Source organism: Dipodomys spectabilis, unplaced genomic scaffold (genome assembly GCF_019054845.1).
Source record: "Dipodomys spectabilis isolate Male_0828 unplaced genomic scaffold, ASM1905484v1 ptg000039l, whole genome shotgun sequence".
Taxonomy (NCBI): Eukaryota; Metazoa; Chordata; class Mammalia; order Rodentia; family Heteromyidae; genus Dipodomys; species Dipodomys spectabilis.
The window spans coordinates 4744004-4762069 of record NW_024870716.1 but is presented as its reverse complement, the minus strand read 5'-3'; the positions used below and the strand labels follow the sequence as shown (position 1 = coordinate 4762069).

Here is an 18066-nt window from a genome sequence, read left to right as displayed (position 1 = left end):
GGCAGAGAAGGAATGGAGGCTAAAGGGGGAGACTGAGCGATGTTCATCCATCCAGCATCCCTTTGCGCTGTGCAGTTTCGCAGGTGACTCTGGGAAAGTTCTGAATGAGCTCAAGAAGAACAGGCAGAAAGCACAGGCCAGCTGCTACCTGCCTGGAACAGCCACGTGCATCCCAGTTGGAATCATTGAACTTGTTCCCTGCTTCTTTTCCCTATTGTTCATCTGGGAGCATTCAAACCTGGAGTCCTTTAAGTTAAGCACTAATTAACCAATTAGCAACTGTCAACTGTTGTTGTTGTTTTAAACTCCCAAGGATTTGTCATTTCTTTTCTATGTGGGATGGCTGTCTAGGAAAAGGCTTATCTTTGTGGAAGTGCTATTTCTGTAAATGGAATTTAAGTGAAAAGTAATCCACCTCGTTTCTTCTACAAAAGCTCCAGCAAGTTCAAGGGCTTGAACGTTTTGTCTTTCAATAGAAAGCAAGAATAGGGAGACCCCAGTGGCTTTGGCTAGTCCAAGCAGCAGCTTGGGTAGGCGTGCTTGCTGCCCAGAGGGCTGCAGAGAGCTGACATATGGGCGTGGATCCACCCAGCTGACATGTCTCTGGTCACAGAAACCTTCCCCCCAATTGCAGCTACAGAACTTTGGCCAGAAAATGCTACATCCTATCAGCAACTGAAAGGAGAATAAATTTTGCTTTCTGACAATGCAGTTTCCAGTGTCTCTTGCCATACAGGATTTTTTTTCTCTCTCTCTCAGATATATCATCTGCCTATAAAAGTGGTTTATAGGGCACATTTAGAATATATGTCTCCAAACAGGTGGGAAATCAGGTAATATCCGGACTGGGTCCAGTAGTCCAACTCGTAAAAGCTAAAGGTCATTGTCTTAGTGATCGACTGGATAAAGTCCAAAAGAAGCAGAAATGGAAGCTGACTTGGAACTAGTCAACAATGTGCAGGTGGCTGTGGAGTTGCAGTGGTGGGCTGAAGTTCCTGTTGGGGAGGTGAACAAATTCTAGGCATGGATCTCCTTACTCTTGGCCTCTGACTCATGTTTTGGCCTATCAGAAGCCATCTCACCAAGGTGAGATGAAAGCAATTGGATAGGGTAAAGCTAGTAGTCCTAGAATAGGTCAAGGTCAAATAGACGATGGAGATCGGTTCTACCAAGCTGTTTCTCAAAGACTGGAAACATAACCGTATTTATTCAATAAGCAATCTGCTGAACTTGATGTGTCAATATTTGGCCTTTTATATGCCATTGCTACCATTCAGCTGACCAATGGTGAACTTTCTGAGAAGGGGAAAAATTATAGCAACCTCCTTGTTTCTGTAGAACTGAGCAGCACTATTTTGAAGATTGTGATCAAGGCAGTTTGTCTTAGAATTATATTTCAATATAGTTTCTTAAATAATAACTACTGTTTGTGTTGGTCCTGGGGTTACATTCAGGGTCTGGGTGCTGTCTTTGTTTTTGTTTTTGTTTTGTTTTTAAATTTATTTTATATTTTTGCTCAAGGCTAACACTCTACCTCTTGATCTACAGCCCCACTTCTGCAGTTTTTTGGTAGTTAATTGGAGGTAAGAATCTCATGGACTTTTCCTTCCCCGGGCTGACTTCAAATTGTAATCCTCAGTTCTAAGCCTCCTAAGTTGCTAGCATTACAGATGTGAGCTTCCAGTGCTCATCTTTCAATCTGATCTTTTAAGAAACATTTTCCACATGTGTATAATGGGGCTGAAAATCCCAGAGCTCATACTGATCATCTGTTGTAGTAAGCTTTCTCCTGTGTGTTGAGGCATGAGAATTAGCCTGAAGAGGTGGCTGTTCACAAGCCAATTCGAGTGACCTGGAATCTGACTCATTAGCTGTGGTAAGGAGCTTACATTTCTTTTCTTTTTTTCCAGTTACTTCCTATTATTTTATTCTTTTTCTTTCTTAAAAATTCTTCATGTATTAGCTCCTTTTTCTCTCTCTTCCAACATTTTTATTTTTTCTCTCTTTTTTATTGTCAAGGTGATGTACAGAGGTATTACAGTTACATATATAAATCAGGTAATAAGTACATTTCTTGTCAAATTTGTTACCTCTCCCTTCATTGTTCTCCTACTTTCCCTCTCCCCAATCCCCCACCACAAGTTGTACAGATCATTTCCAACATATTGGTTGTTGTTTTGGTTTGGTTTTTTTTTTTTGTCAGTCGTGGGGCCTGAACTCTGGGCCTGGGCACTGTCCCTCAGCTCTTCAGCTCAAGGCTAGCACTCTACCACTTGAGCCACAGCGCGACTTCCGGCTTTTTTCTTTTTGCTTATGTGGTGCTGAGGAATCGAACCCAGGGCCTCATGCATGCAAGGCAAGCACTCTACCACTGAGCCACCTTCCCAGCCCCCAAATACTGTCTTGTGTATATCAGTGTTGCATTGTTCCCCCCTTGTCATTTATCACACCATTCCATTGTTTCCCCTTCCCTTCCCTAGTTCAAATACATGTACATACAATGCCAGGGTACCAAAGCCAAATACAGTGACAACAGGGAATATACCATAGGGGAACAACACACAAAAGAAACAAAAAAAAAATCACATAGTACATTAAAAACAACAGCAACAAAGAAAAACCTCTTGTATCCATGTCTTGGAGTTCATTTAGCTTTAGCATCAGCTCAAATGGTCATATGTACGTAGCTATTGAGCTATTCTGCTCATCTGCTAAGATGATCTTAGACATAAACTGGAAACTATGGAACCTATGTTTCTTTATTTAATCTGATTTTTTCCAAGTCCTTCCATTTCCTTACAAATAGGGTGGTATCATTCTTTCTGATGGAGGCATAGCATTCCAGTGTGTGTGTGTGTGTGTGTGTGTGTGTATGTGTGTGTGTGTGTGTGTGTGTGTGTGTGTGTGTGTGTGACATTTTCTTGATCCATTCATCTACTGAGGGGCATTTGGGTTGGTTCTATATCTTAGCTATGGCCAATAATGTTGTGATAAACACAGTTGTACTGGTAGCTCTAGTATGGCCTTGTTTGTGATCATTTGGGTAAATGCCCAGACATGGGATTGCTGGGTCATAGGAGAGCTCTAGAGCTTTCCAGAGTTGCTGAACAAGTTTACACTCCCACCTACAGTGCAGTAGTGTTGCCTTTTGTCTACATCCCCTCCAGCATCTGTTGTTATTAGAGTTCTTGATTATGGCCATTCTAACTGGGGTGGAATCTCAGAGCTGGGGCTTACATTTCTGTACTTGCAAATTCACTGGAATTATCATTCTTATTCTCACTTCTACCATTCATTCTTTCAAGTTATCATTCAATAATGAAAAAAATTACTTAATCAACCATCGGCATCCTGAACTATAAAGCAACGGCTTTAATATAAATAAGATAAAAAAGAAATGAATGAATATAAAAACTATATTTTCCCTAAGGACAAGTATGACACCAAAGAGGCTCTATTCTATCTTCTGCAGAAGTGTGACACATTTTACCTCTCTCTCACCTGGCATTTCTCTCTTCTCAATTCTTGCCTGTTTCTATGAATTTAGTGCTATCTTATCTCTGGCTACATTTGCTGATAATTTTGTCAGTCTTATGTCTTAGACAAAAATCCCCACATTTTATATATATATATATAAATATACATATTTATATATATATCCCACATATACCTCTATTATAGTATATACTGACTCAATTAGTGTTCAATTTAAATTGTTCAATTTAAATCATTTATCTCAGATCACAGCAAAGAACTGGACTTTGAATACAGGGCCTCAAGCTCTTGCTTGGCTTTTTTTTATTCAAGGCTAGCTGTCTACCACTTGAGCCACACCTCCATTTATAGCTTTTTGCTTTTTACCAGATAATTCAAAAAAAGTGTCACATGAACTTTTCTGCTCAGACTGGCTTTGAATCGGGATTCTGAGATCTCAGCCTCCTGAATAGTTAGGATTACAGGATTGACTCACAAGCACTTGGCTTCGATTTTGACAAGACATTTTCTGGTTGAATTTAGGAGAGAAGCCATTGATTTAAAACATCAAATACATTGTCACCAATAAGAGGCACCAGGCTAGGGGTGAGGCACAGGAGTAGGGACAAAATATGCTTTTTTGTTTAACAAGATGATGTGGTGCCATGGACAGATCTCAACAAAAAGGTGGATGGTAACATGGCTTCTCTATTTAACTGAATTCTCAAGGCAAGAACCAAACTTGGCAAACATTGAAGAAAAATGGAAGGTAGGACTTATTAAACACAGTAAATCGCCATGGAAGACATTTAAAAAGAGTGATTTCAGTGGGTTTAAGCTGTCTGTAAAATGTAACTCTCCTAAATCAGGTGACATGAATTCTGAACACACTTCCTTATTCCCCAAACTCCAGATTAGAGTTTGACATCATGTTTAGCTTTAATTGTTTGAACTTCAATTTACTGGCTTGCAAAAAAAATGACATGTGTATTTTTTTCTTTTGACAAGGAATAATTAAGGTGTCATAATTTTGAGTTGTATATGGACTGATTTTTTTTTCTCTGAATTCCAAAAAGGTTCTATAACTTAACCCATCCATGTAAGTAAGTGTCTAGTGCTTTTGGATCAAGTCACCCCTTCCACCATTCTCCTCCTATCTGACCTGTTCCCTCCCCCAGACTCATTTCACATTTTCCACTTCCTTGATCACATATGGACGTGGAACATTCTAATAGTATTTGTCCCTGATTCTCTTTTTCATTCATCCACCTCTCCCACTAGCTACCCCCCCCCTTTACAATCTCATCTCATCTTCATGATACTTATTTTTATGAAACGCTCTATCAAAAGGTTTACTCCATGGAGTTTTATTTTTGCATATACTCTATTTTAGTCAACTAAATTACTGCCCCAGTTTCCTAATTTTATTGGCAAGTCTCAGCATAGAGAACCAACATGCTTGGGAGCATATTTAGTTCATAGCAAAAATGAGAATAAAAGCCGGAACTCTAGATTTGCCATTTTAGGACCATTTTATTATAACACAGCTGCCTTCTTAATTGACTACAAAATCATAAAAGGTCATTTTTGAAATAAAACTTTGAGTAAAAAGTTCTTTAATACGTCTCAGATGTTTAACTATAATGGTGATAAATACTAGTCTGGACTCTGGGCTTTGTCATTTAGGACATTTAAGAAAGTTTTAGCAGGAGTCAGTGTTCTACTTGAGTGGCAAGCAATGTGTCAAGCAATGTTAAGCCAGCAACATGCTAGCATACATTAGTGTAAACTCTCCAACTACACATATTTTCTGAGCATTCCTGTTGGCAAAGCAAATCACTCCTGTTCATTGTTCCCATGGAAGATGGCTCAGAAGTTGGAAAGTTTGTTGTTGTTGTTTTTAAAGTAAAGAACATGTTTTCATATTTCAATCAAACCTTCAGTTGAGAAGTATGGAAAAACACCCATGAGTAATACACCTCTCTGACTGATTTTTCTACTATTATTTCATTTTAAAATATAGTAAGAGAGGAAACTATTCTTAACTTTCTTCTCTCTTCCACTACCACATCCTATCCCAAGTATAAATAAGTAGCTAAGTCTTAATAACAGCATCAGAATCTGATCACCTCTTCCATCTATACTGTTTAACAGTAAGGAGTCAATTTTGGGAGACGTGTGTGTGTGTGTGTGTGTGTGTGTGTGTGTGTGTGTATGTGTATTTAAAATACAATCTCCCCTGGTTTCAGCCTCCCAAATTGCTAGGATCACAGTCTTTTTTTTAAATTTTTTTTTATTGTGAAAATACTGTACAGAGGGGTTACAATTACATGGGCAAGATAATGAGCACATTTCTTTATCAAGCATTGTAGCCTCCTCCTTTGTTTCCCTTTCCCCTCCCTTCCATTCCCATCCTCCCCCTACCCCCCATCCTCCCCACTCCCCCTGCCCCCCCCCCACCAAGGTTGTAAAGTTTGTTTTCGACATAACGATTTGTACATCTCATAGTTGCAATGAGTCCACCTGTATCCCTATTTAAACGATTTGTTTTTCCCCTTCCCCTCCACTAATTATACCGACATCAAATACAGTGAAAGCAGGGGTTATACAGTGGGGGAGGGACATACAAAGCAACAAAGAAATCATCTTATAAATGTGTTAGAAACAATCACATGAAAGAAAAACATTTGAATACACATCTTAGGGTTCATTTCCCTAACATCAACTTATCTGACCTTTTCTGCTTGACTCAGACATATACTAGATATTGCAAATAAGGGAAACCATGGGACCTATGTTTCTTTGGGCCTGGCTTACTTCACTTAATATAATTTTTCCAAGTCTTTCCATTTCCTAACAAATGGGGCAATGCCATTCTTTCTGATGGAGGCATAGAATTCCATTGTGTATATATACCACATTTTCTTGATCCATTCATCTACTGAGGGGCATCTGGGTTGGTTCCATATCTTAGCTATAGTAAATAGTGCTGCAATAAACATAGTCATGCTGGTAGCTTTAGTGTGGTCTTGTTTGTAAACATTTGGGTAAATGCCCAAAAGTGGGATTGCTGGGTCATAGGGGAGCTCTATGTGGGGTCTTTTGAGGAACCTCCATACTACTTTCCAAAGTGGTTGAACAAGTTTATATTCCCACCAACCATGCAGTAAAGTTCCCTTCTGTCCACATCCCCTTCAGCATCTGTTATTTTAGAGTTCTTTATTTTAGCCATTCTAACTGGAGTGAGGTGGTATCTCAATGTTGTTTTGATTTGCATTTCTTTTATGGCTAGGGAGGTTGAGCATTTCTTCATGTGTCTATTGCCCATCCTCCTTTCCTCTACAGAAAAGTTTCTCTTTAAGTCTTTAGCCCACTTATTTATTGGGCAGTTGTTTCTTTGAGAATTTGTTGTTGGAGGATTTAATTTTTTGAGTTCCAGGTATATTTTAGATATGAGACCCTTGTCCGTTGTATGGCTAGTGAAGATCTTCTCCCAATCCGTGGGCTTTCTATTGATCTTGCTAGCTATGTCCTTTGCCATGCAGAAGCTCTGTAACTTCATGTAATCCCATTTGTCCAACCTTTCTTTGAGTTGTTGTGTTTCTGGGTCTCTATTAAGAAAATTTCAGCCTGTGCCAAGGAGACCTATTCCATCCTGTAATGTTTTCAGAGTGTCTGCTTTGACTCCATGGTCTTTGATCCATTTGGAGTTGATGCTGGTGCAGGGTGATATATAAGGATCTAGCCTTAGTTTTCTACAAGTGATTAACCAATTTTGCCAGCACCATTTACTGAAGAGGCTGTCTTTCTTCCATTCTATTGTTTTAGCTCCCTTATCGAAGATTAGATGGCTATAGGTCTGTCATTTCTGGGTTTTCAATTCTATTCCATTGGTCCTGAGGTCTGTTCTTGTGCCAGTACCAAGCTGTTTTGATTACTATGGCTTTATAGTAGAGTTTGAAATTTGGTATTGATATTCCTCCAGCAGTTTCTTTCTGTTGAGGACCATTTTTGCTATTCGGGGTCTTTTCTTGTTCCATATGAATTTTTGGATTGCCTCTTTTATTTCCTTGAAGAATGAGGTTGGAATTTTGATAGGTATCGCATTGAATTTGTAGATAGCCTTGGGAAGTATTGCCATTTTCACGATGTTGATCTTTCCAATCCAGGAGCATGGGAGTTTTTGCCACTTTCTAAGTTCTGTTTTGATTTCCTTTTTCAAGTTTTTAAAGTTTTCATCATAGAGGTCCTTCACTTCTTCTAGGTATTTTATTTTTTGTGGGGCTATTACAAATGGAGTTGCTTTCCTAATTTCAGGCCCACTTTTCTCATTGTTGGCATACAGAAAAGCCATTGATTTTTGAGGGTTAATTTTATACCCTGCTACTTTGCCAAAGTTTTGAATCAGCTTGAGTAATTTGGGAGTGGAGTCGGATCAGTCTTGAGTCACTGTTTCCTGCTTCTTTCTACGTTTTTTGATCTCTCAGCTTTAACTTTTCTTTCACTCTTGTTTATTCAGAATAGAAGCCAACACCATCACTGTCATCCAAAAAACTGTGTGTGTGTGTGTGTGTGTGTGTGTGTGTGTGTGTGTGCGCGTGCGTGCGCACGCATGCTGGAGTTTCAACCTCACTCTGGTTTTTTGTTTTTTTCTTTTTTCACTCACAGCTGATGCTATACCCCATGAGCCACACCTCTGCCTTCCTACTTTTCATTGGTCAATTGGAGACAGGGGCCTTTGGGGTTTTCTTCCCCAGTGGTTTTGAATCACTAATTTCAGATCTCAGCCTCCTGGGCAGCTCATCTTCTGCCTCTGTGACATCATCGCCTACCCTCTTATCCCTCTCTCTGTCTTTGTTTTTAAAAGCAGTTCTCCCATCCAGCCCATATGGCCTCCTGGTCCTTGTTTCTGAAGCACCCAAAACACACTCTTTCTCCTCTGTTTTCTGTTGGCCTTCTGGTCCTTTGCTATTTTTTCAGGAATCTTAGTGTGGTTTTTTTTGCTCTTTTTTTTTTCATGTTTCTGCTCACAGTTTATTTTTTTCAATGACACCTTCTCAAACTACCCACATAAAAAGGGTTTGAGTCCTTCATTGGTTGACATTCACAGTCTCACTGTGCTTGCTTTATTCTTTCTTCAGAATATTGATCTCCACTGACCATATTATACATTCTCTTTTCATGTGTTTATCTCTTGGTTCCAACTGGATGTTGAACTCCCACAGATCTAGACCTTTTTTTGTTCATTGCTATAAATCAATACTTAACTTATCAATTCCTGGCATAAAGGATGCCCTTAATTAAAATTTGTTAACACACACGCACGCGCATGCACACATACACACACAGAGGAATCCATCATTTTAAAAGATACTTGCTTAGCAACTAGTTCATGAATCCCCCCCTCTTTTCTCTATAAACCCAAAGATATATGAAAACTAGATCAATCATCTTTTCTGTTTTCTATCCCCAGTGTCTATTTCCCCTTAGATAAACAGATAAGAAGCGCTACACAGAATTAAAAAGGACCTTGCATTTTGAGGCCAGGCCAGGCATAACACTTCTCAAGTCTCTATCTCAACCAGTGTCTGTGTATAATGGTATGTGCCTGCTATCCCAGCAACAAAGAGGAGCAGAAATAGGAAGATCGCAGTCCAGGTCATCCTAGTCATAAATATGAGGCCCTATCTTGAAAAGAACCTTCCCAAGAAAGAAGTAGCAGAGTGTGTCCAGTGGTAGGCGGCCTGCTTAGCAAGCAGGAAGTTTCTGAGAAATTTCCTGATTGTATGCTGGGCATAACGTTTGCTATCAACAAATTTCAGCTGGCCCCTTGTTCCTGCCAGGAAAATAAAACTCCATCTTGAACCAGCTTATGTGGCTAGACTCATAATCAAGTAGGTAGAAAGGGGCAAATACCCAACTTGTGACCACTTTAGTTTCATATGAAACATAGTGATAATTAAACAGAAACATGGCTCTCCATACAATTTTCTGAATTCTTCTATTTTTGGAGGGTCTGTAGATTTCTGCACTGCCATTTTTTTTTTTAGGCAGAGGGCTTGCCAGACTCTCTTTGGGGAGCTGCTGGTAGTCTTAGCTTTTAGTTCTATTGGGTTGACTCAGCATGGCACCTCTTTAAAAACAGTGAGTGCTTACAATTCCTATCCCCTCCAAAGAGATCCCATTTACTGGACATAAGTGGAGAATGTAAAAATCAGAGTCCACGCCGAGCTAGCCAGCTCCTATGGAAAGCTGCAGGAGGCAAAGTCTCAAAGTAACTTCATGGTTTTTACATTTTCATCTCTCTATCTTCTTTGTTGTTGTGAAATCCTAATTTAAAAAGTAGGATCCAAACTCCACTTAAATGCAGAGCCTGAGTCTATGTAATGCCCTAACTCTCTGGACCTGTGGAGATCTAATATGATTTCATTTTAGCCTTGCAGTGGTTCAGGCACTTAAAATGAAGTAGAATCTGACGTTTCTCTCACCTAGCATTTGGGTGACTGAATTTGATTTCTTTTTTTTTTTTAAAGACTTTATCTTTGCCTTTATTTTTACCTCTAAGACCTTTAACATCTCATGCCTGGAATACTTCTGTTTGTACCATCTATTGCATGGTTTAGCAACTGAAGTCGGAATATGAAGAAGCTGGCCTTTGGCAGAGTAGAACTTGTTTGAAAGCAAGGATGATATTATTGTGTAAGTTCTTCCAGAATCTTGAACTGTATCCTTCTAAGGGACCACAAATCTAATGGTCTAGGGATCGCATAAAATCTTTGCTACCAGGTATAACAGCCTCAGGTGTCTTTCCCATGACAAATAGAAATAAAAAAAACACAAAAATAAAACCAAAACCAAAACAACCAGTTCACCAAGTATCTTGAGTCAGTGCCCAGGTATCAATCAACTGACATTAAAGGGGCGGGGAAGATCAGGAGCCACCAAGAGTAAGATTGTCATGTCTCATCTTTGAATCTGGGTCTAATAAATGTTGCTGGTGAGTGGGAGTTAATAGTATGTTCTCTATCAAAAGTGATAATTGGCTCTTTCGCGTATTTGTGGATTTGTATTAATCTCTTGGTGAATTACTATTTTTTCCTAATGGGATACCTCTTTTAATCTCAAAAAGTTTTTCTTTCCTCGGAGTTTTTCATCATTTAATAGTGATGCTTATCATTTTAAAAATTGCTTGTGTTTAGTCTCATCCTTCATGCTGATTTCCTCTAGATGGCATATATCTACTTTTTGTTGTTGCTGTTGTTGTAGTGGTGGTGGTTTAGGTGTTGGGGCTTGAAATTGGGACCTAAGCACTGACCTTTAGCTTGGACAAGGTTGATGCTTTACCACTTGAGTCACAGCTCTACTTCTGGAGTTTTTGTTGGTTTATTGGAAATAAGGATTTCAGAGGCAGACCTCAGCTTCCTGAGTAGCTAGGATTACATGCATGAACCACCAGCACCTGACCACATACATCTACTTTAACCCTGAGTTTTCACTTCTATGGAGTTGCAGTGTCCAGCATACATGATTGGTTAAATATCCAAGATATTTTACTTCTCAGTATCTGCTTGGCTCTGGAGATGAGAAAAAATACATCAGGAGGTTATATGTTGAGAATACCCTTCGTCTGCCTCCTCCATACCACCTGACTGAATGCTCACCCACACCACCACAAGGGATCTATTCATGTCTCAGTAGATCTGAGTGCCACCTGAGGACCACACTGGAAGTGAACTGAACATGCAAGTGCTCTGAGTCCAGTGTGAAGCCAATTCATGCCTCTGGAAACGTCTTCCTTCCTCCACATACTGGGATAGTTCGTTCTTCATGTAATGCCTCCGCATGCACAAAGCGCAAGTGCTGCCCCAGACAGCCCTCCAGACCAATTTGAGAACTGTAGCAGCAGCAACTCTAATAATGTTTATATCAATAACTGATCGCTCGCTTTGTACCACCAAGAGAAAAGACAATATTGTCATTTACCCTCAACTTTTGGCCAGTCTAACGATCTTCTTCTCTTTTAAAAATTTTTTTTGTCGGTTGTGGAGCTTGATTTCAGGGCCTGGGTGCTGTCCCTGATCTTTTGTGCTCAAGCCTAGCGCTCTATACCACTTTGAGTCACACGCTCTGATAGCAATACCTATTATACCATTCAGATAAAACATATTTCAAAAGTTATTATTTGCTGGGTGCCAGTGGCTCATGCCTGTAATTTTAGTAACTCAAGAGACTGAGATCTGAGGATTGAGGTTCAAAGACAGCCCGGGCAGGAATGTCCCTGAGACTCTTATCTCCAATTAACCACCAAAAAGCCAGAAGTGGACCTGTGACTCCAGTGGGCAGAGCACTAACCTTAAGAAAAAGAGAGGGGGGGGGGGAAAAGGACAGGACCACAGTGTCCAGGCCATGAGTTCAAGTCCCCCTACTGGCACACACAAAAATTCTGATTAAACAGTTTGAAACCAAGTCATACTTGTATCATTCACTTTCCTGAACCTGATTCTACTCTGAATCAGAAAGTGAAATGCTCTTCAGCTTGGGCAATTGTTCACTGTGCAATGCCAAAGTGAAAAAAAAAAAAAAAACCCTCTCTTCTGTGCTTTGCTCTATATTGGCAATTTGATGACTGAATTTTCCCCGCCCCAAGAGTTTGCCTCAGTTCATTTCTCAGGATATTGCAACGCAATGTCCAATTTGGTCCTTGAAATGTAATCTTTTTTTTTGTTTGTTTGTTTGGAGGCCAAGGACAGTTTAGCATCATTCCAAAGAAAAGAGAAAGTCCTCATTTTGAAAAGGAAAAAATTGTTCTTTTTTTCCTCTCTTTTTTTTCTTCTTTCTTTTTTATGTGTTGGTGGAGTTTGAACTCAGGGCTTTGCACTTATGAGACAGGCACTGTACTACTTGAGTCATACAGCTTTTTGTTCTGCTTAGAAGCACTTGCTTCTTGCCTGGGTATGAACTTGAGCAAAGATCCAACTAGTTTAGGCTTCCCATAGTCGCTGAGCTCACAGGCATGTACCACTGTGCCCAACTGTCCTCTGTGGAGATAGGGTCTCACAGACTTTTCTTTTTCAGCTGGCCTGCATAGCTTGAGATAGCAAGCATGCAGCAATGTACCTGGTTATGGATTGAGAAGGAGTCTTGCAAACTTTCTTTCTTGAACTTCAATCCTCCCAATAGCAGCTCCCAAGTAGCTAGGATGATAAGTTTTAGTCGCCAGCCCTTGGCTAGAAAAGTCGTATTCATGATTTAGAAGTTATTTGTAGGATTCTATGAGGTTATTCTTGTCTTGTACTAGGCCTTTCTACTCAGACAAACCACTTGGGATTAGGGATTAGGAAGAAGCTTCCCAATGTGAATTTTGAATAATAGTTTAGGTTGGGAAGCAGCACAAATCTGTGTAACAATGAGATTTTCTGTCTTGCTTCAAATTTATAGCATGGAAATGGAATAAAAATAGCATGACTTTGGCACTTAAAAAATTATGGTTTATGGAAATTAATTCATAGAGTTTTACCATTGATGTCATGGTATCTTGTGTGTCCACTACACATTTTCAATTCTGCAGGAAGAGCTGATTTTCAAAGCTATTTACAACTGATAATGGTGATCAAATACAGTGATTGAATACAATTTTCCTTGTTAAAAAGTGTAACTAATAATGTATAAGGCCATGAGAAATAATGAAGTTCATTGTTGACATTTTGGGCTCAATAACACATGACCAATCAAATATTTTCTGAAAAATAATTATTGATAAGCAAACACCTTATTTTTCATCATCTCTGTTATTTTGCCAAATAAACTTTTAAAATTAATATTGTATGTGAGTGAGTATGCGTGCATGCGTGTGTGTGTGTGTGTGTGTGTGTGTGTGTGTGTGTGTGTGTGTGTGTGTGTGTGCATATGCTAGAACTGGGGCTGGAACCAAGACCAGTTATTTTATAGATTTTTTTCACTAAGGCTAGCACTCTACCACTTGAGTCATATTTCCACTTTTTGGCCTTTTGCTGGCCAATAAGAGATGAGAGGTTTGGGTATTTTTCTTCCTAGAGTGTTTCAAATTATGATCCTCAAATATCAGTACCAAACTTCAAACTCTACTACAAAGCCATAGTGATCAAAACAGCTCTGTACAGGCACAAGAACAGACTTGACGGCCAATGGAATAGAACTGAAGACCCAGAAATGAACCCACAGACCTATAGCCACCTAATCTTCAATAAGGGAGCTAAAAAATGGAATGGAAGAAAGATAGCTTCTTCAGCTGGCAAAATTGGTTAAACACCTGCAGAAAACTAAAACCAGATCTTTATATATCACCCTGCACCAGAATCAACTCTGAATGGATCAAAGACCTCAATAGCAAAGCAGACACCCTGAAAACATTACAGGAAGGAATAGAAGAAGCTCTATGGCTCCTTGGCACTGGTGCCCAGCTAATAAGACTTTAACAGGTGAGTGTGTGTGTGTGTGTGTGTGTGTGTGTGTGTGCACATGCATGCACCTACATGTGTCTGTTATTGGAGTTTGAACTTAAGCTCAAAACCTACCACTCTTGCTTGGCTTTATTGCTCAGGCTGGTGCTCTGCCACTTGAGCTATACCTCTATCTCCTCTTAACACTTTTCTTAAGCTATCAGTTGTAGTAGCAGATTCTACTTCAGGTTGTACTAAATTAATATTTTTTTCAATTTTTTTTTGAAATTGTGCTCACTTATACTTGTCCCACGAAGATAAGTCATTAAATTCAAATTCCAGGTTAACTGGAGAGAAACAATACAGTGAGAGTAAATGTAGGTATATGTGTGTGTGTGTGTGTGTGTGTGTGTATGTGTGTACTGTATATATAAGTATATACATATATACATGCACGTATACATTCTTCAAGAGTGAAGAAAAACCACTCAAAAGCATTAGTCATATTTTTGTTGTTGTTGTTGTGTGTTGTTATTATTTCCAAAATCCTTAACTCTTTTAACAAACTGTTTTCATCAATATGTTGGTAGTCTAAGATGTTTTTCTCTGGATGCATTGCTTTGGCTCCTGCAATAGCCAAAGTTTAATTAACTCAGAATCAGTTAATGGCTTCTTCTGTGTGCCTAACAAAGAAGCTACTTGAACTTTGGTTCCAGCTTCATTTTAACCTTTATAAAAAAACAAAAACATATTTTAGCTATGGTGAATAATGTTGTGATAAACATAGTTGTACTGGTAGCTTTAGTATGGCCTTGTTTAATGTCCCTCAGTAGATGAATCAAGAAAATGTGGTATACACACACACACACACACACACACACACACACACACACACACACACAGTGGAATTCTACGCCTCCACAGAAAGAATGACACTGCCCTATTTGTTAGGAAATGGAAAGACTTGGAAAAAATTATATTAAGTGAAGTAAGCCAGGCCCAAAGAAACACAGGTCCCATGGTTTCCCTTATTTGCAATAACTAGTATATGTCTAGGATAATACTACCTGACAAGCAGAAAAGGTCAAAACTATGTACATATGTTCATATAAGATGATGCTAAATGAAACGAACCCCAAGATAGGGACACAAGTGGTTTTTTTCTTTGTTGCTGTTGTTTTTAATGTACGATGTGATTTTTTGTTTCTTTGTATGTTTTCCCCCCTATGGTATAAACCCTGTTGTCACTGTATTTGATTCTGGTGCCCTGAATCTTGTATATGCATTTTTCTAATTTGGGGAGGGGAAAGGAAATAACAAAATGCTGAAACAAGGATACAGGCTGACCCATTGTAACAATGAGACATATAAGACACTATGTTGTAAACAAACTTTACAACTTCAGGGGCAGGGAGGAGTTGGGGAGGTGGGGAGGGAAGGGATGGTAGGGGAAAAACAAAGGTGGGGGTAGCAATGCTCAATATGAAATGCACTCATTACCTTGCTCAGGTAACTGTAACCCCTCTGTACAGTATTTTCACAATAAAAAACTTATTTAAAAAAGAATGTAATACGTATTATGTTTGTTTTCCTGTTAGCTGGGAATAGTAGGACAAGTGCTTAATTTGAAATATCAATGTAGATGACGATAGCTTTCTATCACTGACAAATTACCATGAAGTTTGAGATGTAAACACAAATTTGGCTCAGTGCTGGTCATTCAGGCCTACAATCTTAACTATTCAGGAGGCTGAGATCTGAGGATCTGGGCTTGAAGTCAGCCAGGGCAGACAAGTTCAAGAGAATCCTTTAAAAAAATATTTTATTGTGAAGATACTGTACAGAGGGGTTACAGTTACATGAGTAAGACAATGAGTACATTTCTGTCAAGCATTGTTACCCCTTCCCTTGTTGTATTCCCACTATCCCTTCCCTCCCCAACCTCCCTCACTCCTCCCTCCCCACAAAGTTGTAAAGTTCATTTCCAATATACTGTCTTGTGGGTATTGTTGCAATGGGCTATCCTGTGTACTTGTTTTAGTGTTTTGTTATTTCTCTTCCCCTCCCCAAATTAGATAAATGTATGTACAAGATGCAGGGTACCAAAATCAAATACAGTGACAACAGCGATAGACCATAGAGGAAAGAACAAACAAAGGAAATTTTTTAAAAAATCACATAGTACATTAAAAGAAATAACAACAAAGAAAGACCTCTTGTGCCCATAGCTTGGGGTTCATTTCACGTAACATCATCTTATATGGTCATATGTACATAGCTTTTGAGCTTTTCTGCTCATTTGATAAAATTATCTTAGACATACTAATGATTGCAAATGAGGGAAACCAAGGAACCTATATTTCTTTGGGTCTGGCTTACTTCACTTATTATTATTTTTCCCAAGAGAATTATTTTTTTTGGAGGGGGGGGTCCGGTTGTGGCTCCTGAACTCTGGGTCTGGGCGCTGTCCCTCAGCTCTTCAGCTCAAGGCTAGCACTCTACCACTTGAGCCATAGTGCCACTTCCGGCTTTTTTCTTTTTGCTTATGTGGTGTTGAGGAATCGAACCCAGGGCCTCAGGCATGCAAGGCAAGCGCTCTACCACTGAGCCACCTTCCCAGCCCCCAAGAGAATTCTTATCTCCAATTAAATAGCAAAACGCCAGAAGTGGAGACATGGCTTAAGTACCACCATCCTTGAAGGAATAAGCCAAGTAAAAGCATGGGGCCTGGAGCTCCAGCTCCAGTACTGGCACAAAATCCAAAAGCAGTAACAACAACAAAGACACACAAATTTGTTCTGTAGCTCTGGAGACTAGAAATCCAAATTTATCAGTTGATTAGAAACCCAAGCATTGACTGGACTTCTGGGATAAGATGACTTGTGGGATAAGATGAAGGATCTTTGCAATAATCTCCTGGGTCTGTGGAAGATCTGCAGTCTTTGAGGTAGTATGTGTCTCGCAGTTCTCAGATTCTAGAGAATTCCTGAATTCCTTAGCCATGGCTCCCAGACAGCAATGAAATTACTTTGACATTTCCTTCCCATTTTTTCATTTCATGTTTTACTTCCTTTTCGTATGAACTCTTTTGGTGACATTGGGACCACTAGTTTAATCTGACCATTTCACGATTCCTTAATCACATGTGAAAAAAAGCTCTTTTCTAAAAATCTAAAATGACAAGTCATGCTTTCCAGAGACTATAATGTGGGTACCTCTTGGAGGTTATTTTGTCTTTTTTAATGTATAATATCATTACAGAATAACAACATTCTACCATTTTCATTGGATAAAATAACCCACACTCTTGCTTTACCTTAAAAACATGAATCTTTTGAAGTCTACTTTTCATTTCTTCTTTTGACGTATGGAGTGTTCAGAGAATGAAAGAATCATAAAATACAATGAGATGTCATGATAAACCCAGCTTCAACCTCACAATGCAGCCAGAGTTATAAGTACATCTCCGTAATGTGTGTGCATTGTCAGCTGAGTATAGCGAAGATACCACTACATACTTCTCCATGGAAACCACACAGCTCTTCCAATGTATTGGAAAAGGAGCTATGTCGATAGACAAAGGTGAGTATGGACTTGTTCTGGTGAAATCTTGCCATGCAGAGGATGTGGGGGGAGAGGGATGAGGGGAGCCAATGGAAGTGGTGACATTGATCGAGATGCATTGCACTCACAGCTTGCTATGTTGAACTCAAATCCCATTGTACAATGACATAAGGATAATTTTTTTAAAGGAACAAGTCATAGGCACTTTTGCATGTCTTGAAATATTACTCCTGGTTTTTCTTAGAATAATCTATGCTTGTAGACTATAGGCAGTGAGTTCATCATGGGTTATAGTTTTCTGGTATCATTCTTCTAGGTATCAAAATACCCCCACTAGGCTGTGCCTAGAATTACAATATTTTACTTCTCCCATTCCATAAGCTATGTAAGCCAACCAAGTGACTTCTCAAAATTACAAAGAATGCTGGGCACTAGAGGTTCATGCCTGTAATCCTAGCTACACAGGAGGCTGAGATCTGAGGATCACAGTTCAAAGCTAGCCTGGGCAGGCTTATCTCCAATTAACCACTAGAAAACTAGAATTGGCACTGTGGCTCAAAGTGGTAGAGCACTAGCCTTGAGCTGAAGAACTCAGGGACAGAGTTAAGCC

General features: G+C 39.4%; 1 pseudogene; it reads left to right on the top strand.

Annotated features, from left to right (window-relative positions):
- Positions 1-597: 597 nt before the first annotated feature.
- Positions 598-1387, top strand: LOC122106372 (annotated as a pseudogene).
- Positions 1388-18066: the final 16679 nt, after the last annotated feature.